This window comes from Onychomys torridus, unplaced genomic scaffold, assembly GCF_903995425.1.
Source record: "Onychomys torridus unplaced genomic scaffold, mOncTor1.1, whole genome shotgun sequence".
NCBI classification, from domain to species: Eukaryota; Metazoa; Chordata; class Mammalia; order Rodentia; family Cricetidae; genus Onychomys; species Onychomys torridus.
Genome location: NW_023413424.1, coordinates 23,982 through 30,691, shown reverse-complemented (window position 1 = coordinate 30,691; position 6,710 = coordinate 23,982).

The following is a 6,710-nucleotide window of genomic DNA, read 5'->3' as shown; positions in this document are numbered from 1 at the left end:
TATGCATAAACAGATGAATCAATATTTAAAACTGGGCTCAGATATAAAATGGAATGCTATTTAGTTTAATTAAAAGGAAATCAAAGTCTGCCACAATATGATGTATTTAAAGAGTGTAGATTAGTCAGTAATGTCATCCAAACTCAAAATGAAACAACCCTGGATTTTCCTACTCACATGCAGATCCTAGTTGATAATGTACACATGTTAACATGTGAGTGTAGGCGCAATGTTAAACTTGAAAGTATCCAAGAACAGTCTCAGTGATGAGGTAGCACAAAATTCAGGCAATGAGACAATTGTGGCATGAAATATGGTAGAAAGATGGTGATTTTTCTTCTTTCAACTCTGTCAGTATTTGTTTTTCTTTGTGTGTGTGTGTGTGTGTGTGTGTGTGTGTGTGTTGTGTGTTTGCACATGGTAGATAAGGGAACTAAAAGTAATTTATAGTGAAAAAAAAACCCTATATAAATCTTGATGGCGTTAGAATGGTGCCACTAACTGCAAAGTAGTTCACTGAGATAAATAGAATTTGGGATTGGCCGAGTGATTGTTTGAATGTTTACTTTAAACCCTCTGCATTATTTTCCTTTTATTTTTATATTATATTATTTATTTTATTTCATTACAATAAAGTGATTTTCTTTTCAAAAATGCAATGTATAATTAAGAAACGAAGTTAGTAGTTAGTCTATAATAATCAAACGTGTAGTCATAGTAGGTATGTTTTCAAAGTTAAATAGACATATTTAGATAGAAATATGGTTTTCAAACACTCCAAAGACCCATCGAAACAGCATTTAAAATGTTTTGTTAACCTTAGGTTTTTCATGACAATGAGACATGACTGCTCCTGGCAGTACCAATTTCCTTCACAAAAGTATGATGGGCATCAAAGAAACTCCACAGAAGTTTGCTTTCATTGTGCAAGACTTGACTTTATGCTGTATGAACTGGACATGCAGGACTCACAGAAACGTGAATGCTGAACTTTGCTGAAACAAGGTGGGACTGTCCTTTAGGGTTCCTGCTTCATGGGAGAGTTTGCCAAACATTCTGCAGGATACAGAGGAAAGTGACTGACAAACTTTGCTAATAGAAGGCAGGATAATCCTTCAAGTTTCCTGCTTCACTGAAAAGTCTGCCAAATATTCTGGGCCTGTAAACCAAAGATGGATGCCCCGACATTGCAGAGGAATTTTGGATGTCTGTCTAGGCAGGTAGCTGTCTCTGTCATTTCTAGAGTTTTGGAAGTAGCTTGCAATGTACTTTTTGTTTACTCAGATAATTTTACATGTTTCTGGGATTTAAAGACTAAATAATTAAGGTTTCAGTTTTCCTTAGTTATGATAGAAATTAAATTAGGAATAAAACTTTGGAGTCATTAAGATGGGATGAATGGTAGAGTGTTTTCTCTAAATTTCCTAAATACAAATGGACTGAATATTATAAATGTAATTCTTACTTGATAATTGTTTTTGTTGTATGTAATTTTACTATGTTAAATTTAAAACCTTTCATTTTTTTAGGTTTTAAATTTCACTTTTAATTATCTTTTACTTAATAATAAAATAAAAAATAATATATGGGTACACACAATATATATATATATATATTTTATTATATATATATATATATATATGTATTTATTTATTTATTTATATATATACTTGAAATTCTTATTAAAATGATTTTTCTTATTTGTGAAGAAATATGACTTATTAAATGGTGTCGACACCAACTTCTCTGTACATACCCTCAATTCCAATGTTAACAACTCCTTTAAAAAGGCAAAAGACACAAAATTTAGCATTTACAAAACCAGTCTGTACAAACCATATCACCAGAGAGGGAAAAATAGCTTGTGGTAAATAAGTCAATTTTCTTTTAAAAAAAAAAATAAACCCCCCAAATCATTCCCTGTAGAGAGCTGCGTGTAGCCGCACCCTAAAGATGGTGCTGGCTTCTACCCTCTGCCTTCCCGATGGCAAACACTCTTTATGGTAAACAGCTCCTTATTTGGCTATGGCTGGATTCATGTGCTGCTGGCATATGCGTGAACCTGTGGACAGTGCCCACGTGGCTGCTTGGGGTTGGCAGCCCAGCCCTACTTAGGTGCTGGGAGAGGCTTGCCCCGAGAGAGAGAGAAAGACAATGCAATTAATCAAGGGCCTGATTAAACTGTTTTAAGAAGGATCCCGGTGTTGCGTCATCCTTGCTGGTCGAGGCGTGCGCGACAATTCCCCTTATTACATTTTTCTTTTCTTTTGGGAAATAATCTGAGTGTTTTTAGAGTAACTTCTTTGAAATTAATTTGTGCCTTAACAGTGAGGTCCTACATTAAACATACCATACATGAGAAACTCAGTCTTCCACCGTCACTTTTTACATAGATATTAAAATAGACATTACTTAAAATATATTACTGGAAAATTAATTTAAAATCGATCTTTGATAGTGTATCAAGTGTAAAGCATTAAAAAAAAATAAAGTAACCAAGACTCTATGACGCTATTGCTTCAGCTTTAGGAAATGTCTACCTACTGTTCTGATCAATAGGTTTGTAGGTTCTGAAACACATAGGAAAAGTCCCTGCCTGTCATCATATTTCACAAAGTTTCTTTGGACTGCTCTATAAATGGAGCTGCAAACTACCCGTGGCCAAGCTTCCCACTTGCACACATTGTGTAATGCAATGGGATGCTTCCTTCTTGTTACGTGAAGTCAGAGGGAAAAACTGCTGCTGCTCATTAACAATGAACTCTAAAACAATGCAGTATAACAACCAAAGGAAGTCCCTCATTCTAACAAATCTCTTAATCAAAGAGCTTAGGAAAGTAGATTGGAGCAACCAGAATGGTAACTGATGTGCCTGTTCTATGCAGGACATCTTACCTTCACCTAGAAGGCAGTGAGGTCTTCCTTTGGCTGTTAATCTACACTAGAGACAGGGTCTCAAATATCCACATCTCTACACTCAGGAAGTGCAGCCTTCCCACCCCAAGAAAAGCTCTCTCATTTGCCAGCTCTCACTCTTAACAAATGCTATACAGAACATCAGAGACAGCTTCAGTGTCTTGAGCACAGGGGTTAAGGAACTGAAGCAGGGCAAACAACTCCAGGTTATCTGTGTTCTGCTCCTTAAATTAATAGGATAAAGATTTCTGATTATTAAAAAAATCCTTTATGATTCAGGGAGTGTTCTACTTAGGCAGCTGAGAACACTGAATGACCCTGAGATGACATGTCACAAATACTCTGCCAAAGGTGACTTGCACAAGTGGTTACCTGAAGGCTGAAAGGGGCACACTGGCATGTGTATCTGGTATGATACTTAAAACTTCATTGGAAATTGCCACCTAAAGTCCAAAGGATAAGCTTAACACTTATTGAACCATTTCAGTGTTAATTATTTATTTTTTTTTTATTATTTTTTTGGTTTTTCAAGACAAGGTTTCTCTGTAGCTTTGGAGGCTGTCCTGGAACTCACTTTGTAGACCAGGCTGGCCTCGAACTCACAGATCCACCTGCCTCTGCTCCCGAATGCTGGGATTACAGGCATGAGCCACCACCGCCTGGCTTTTTTTTTTTTTTTTCTTTTTTTTGACTCTTATTTTATTTTATATTTTTTGGTTTTTGAGACAGGGTTTCTCCGTGTAGCTTTTTGCCTTTCCTGGGACTCACTTGGTAGCCCAGGCTGGCCTGAACTCACAGAGATCTGCCTGCCTCTGCTCCCAAGTGCTGCATTAAAGGCGTGCACCACCGCCTGGCTTCAGTGTTAATTTTAAGGTAAAATAATTAATGATATTGATATATGATTTATGAGTTATGATAACATAATGTGTTAACAGGTACTCTTGTACCAAATTCTACTTAAAGGGCCGGACAAATTTTTCTTTTCTGTTCATTTATAAGATGGATGTTCCTCTTCTATCTGGAACCATGTTTTAAAACAAACCATTTAAATATTCATATTTAATATATTTTCAGTCTATGAAAAACATTCTTTTGTCAAGTCTGAGGCAGGGTACCTAGCTGGCAAGTTCTGCTTTTGGAAGAGCAGAATGCAAATTAGCTGGGTGTTACTTGTGGAATCAGATGAAGAGCAATACTTAGGCCTATATGGCCTGAGTTTGGATCAAGAGAAGAAGAACAGTGTGGTTTCCTCTTTAAATGGACCTGACAGTCCCTAATATTTTCCTCCTGTCCATCCATTCTCAGATGAAGGGACCCATGGAGCAAAACTTTCTAGTAAGCAAGGTAGAAAGTAGAAAATTGCTTTCCCCAATACAAACTGGCCATTGACTTTCAGCATGGCACCCATTCTGAATTCCTCTTCCAGCAGGCTGACAAGGAGACTACTCAGAAATGGGTCCTTTAAGGTCCCATGAGGACTACCCAAGGTCCTGAAGGTTTGGGAGCATAACCCTGGCTTCTCTTTCCTATTGGTCCTTCACTTCACAACACACACACTTCTTAACCCGGAGTCCCTGCAGCCTTTCTTTTCTCTCAGCTGTGCCTCTACTGGAGGAAAGGGAGATGGAAAGACACCATACTGTCTTGACTGGTCTGGAACAGAGTTTAAGCCTGTAACTGATTAGGGCCAGAGAGCAGGAAAGAAGAAGGCAGAGTGAATTTCACAGAGTCTGGAGCAAGGACTGAGGAAACACAAGTGTGATGCAGGAAGCAGGATGGTCAGGGGTAAGCCTCACAAGGCGAGCAAACACATTGCTGTCTCCTTTCCCGGGATGTAATTAACAGGGTTAAATTGTCCTGAGTTTTTTTATAAATAGCTTTTGAAACCCACCTCTACTGGGTTGTAATATTACATCACACACTTCAAATCGGGAGACTTGAAATCAAATGATACAGACTATTTGATATTAAAACACCTGGTGAACTGATGTCTTCCTTAAACTGTCTTTGACTGTGACTTAGTAGTATTTGCTTAAAGTTTGTAACTGTTTATTTTTTGTTTTGTTTCTCAAGGCAGGAAACCTTTCATTTTTATTTATATGAAAAGGGGGAATGTTGTGAAATATTTATTTTAAGATGTGTTACATTTGTTTATGCTATGGAATATTTGTTTAGTGATGCAAAAATGTGTTGCATTCTTTTATATTACATTTGTTTAACATTGGAAGCTGTGTTACTTTGCCTGCCTAAAACACCCGATTGATCTAATGAAGAGTTGAATGGCCAATAGCTAGGCAGGAGGGAGAAATAGGCAGGGCTGGCAGGTAGAGACATATGAGAGAGAAAATAAGAGAGGAGAGAGAGAGAGGAGAGAGGAGAAGGAGAAGGAGAGAGGACACCAGGGGCCAGCCAACCGCCACACAACCAGCAATGGAGTAAGAAGTAAAGAAAGGTATATAGAACAGAGAAAGATAAAACCCCAGAGGAAAAAGGTAGATGAGAATCATTTAAGAAAAGAAAAATTGGCTGGAAATAAGCCAAGCTAAAGCCATGCATTAATGAATAAGAATAAGCTTCCCTGTGATTTATTTGAGAGCTAGGTGGCAGGCCCCCAAAAGCCAAAGAGTAAAAATAACAGCTGCCCATAGAAAAGATGTTTGCTTTCGTCTTTTCACCTCTAGGTGGCATGAGATCTTGAACTGTCTCTCTTCAGTGGCAGGCACTGTGCTTGGAAGACAGTAATTTGAGTGTCTCTGGCTGGCTGCCTGGAGCCTCACCCTGTCCTGCTCTGCTAGATGTAGCACCAACATGTGTTAGAAGTGACCTTCAAGGTCTCTAAGAACTTGACAGTCCTGAGCGTTGTGATGTGCCATGTGCAGTTCAACCTTGGACCCCATGTCCAGGTTTGTACCCACAGTTCTCACTGGTGACTCCAGTGGATCTGTTCTCGACCAAGAGCTTCAGGGGAAGTCAGACTCCTAAAGACCTGAGAAAGAGGAAAGTCTAAGGAACCCAGAATTAAGCGCTTTCAGAAAGAGGGAAGGGTTCGGAATGTCACAGCTGAGCAACCTGAGACCCAAAAGGGGAAGTCATCTCAAAGAACAGCAGCCATGTTAGCCCTCCTCTCCTGATTCACATCCTGTTTTCTGCACCTCCACTGTAGGCTGCTGGCAAGAATGACGTCAGCCAGACCAGGAGCTATTTTGTAAGAGCTCCACAAGCCCTCTGTGACACCTTAAAGTCCTATGCTAAAGCCTGTGGTGTCCTTTGGAGGGCAGGTGTATTGAGAAGAAGAGAGGGGGCACTGGGAACTCAGGCTGCCTACGGTGGAAGACAAGATCTCTGTCTGCCTGTGGATGGGTTTGATTTTTACTCAGAGAAATATCAGAATAATGGGTAAGCCTCTTGACTGAACGGCAAGTCAGATTGGTGGGTTCAAATCTCAGAAACATGTTTAAATAGGTGTATCATGGGCAGTGAGGAAGCCTTTCTCTGCAGATGACTGCATAGATGACGTGGATAGCAAGGACAAAACACATATAAATGCTGATCCTCACCCCGAGACACACACACACACACACACACACACACACACACACACACACACACACACCAGCGAGAGAGCCTTACAGAAGGCAAATGGTTTAGCTTTGGGAGCTATGCTTGAGTTATGAAGATGAGGCCCAGATTCTGTAATCTCTGTGAGGGTCACAACCACATACCACAAGAACCTGTGTCATGCTACCATACAATCACCTCCAGCATCAGGACCTGGCAGTTGGGCAGCAGGATGT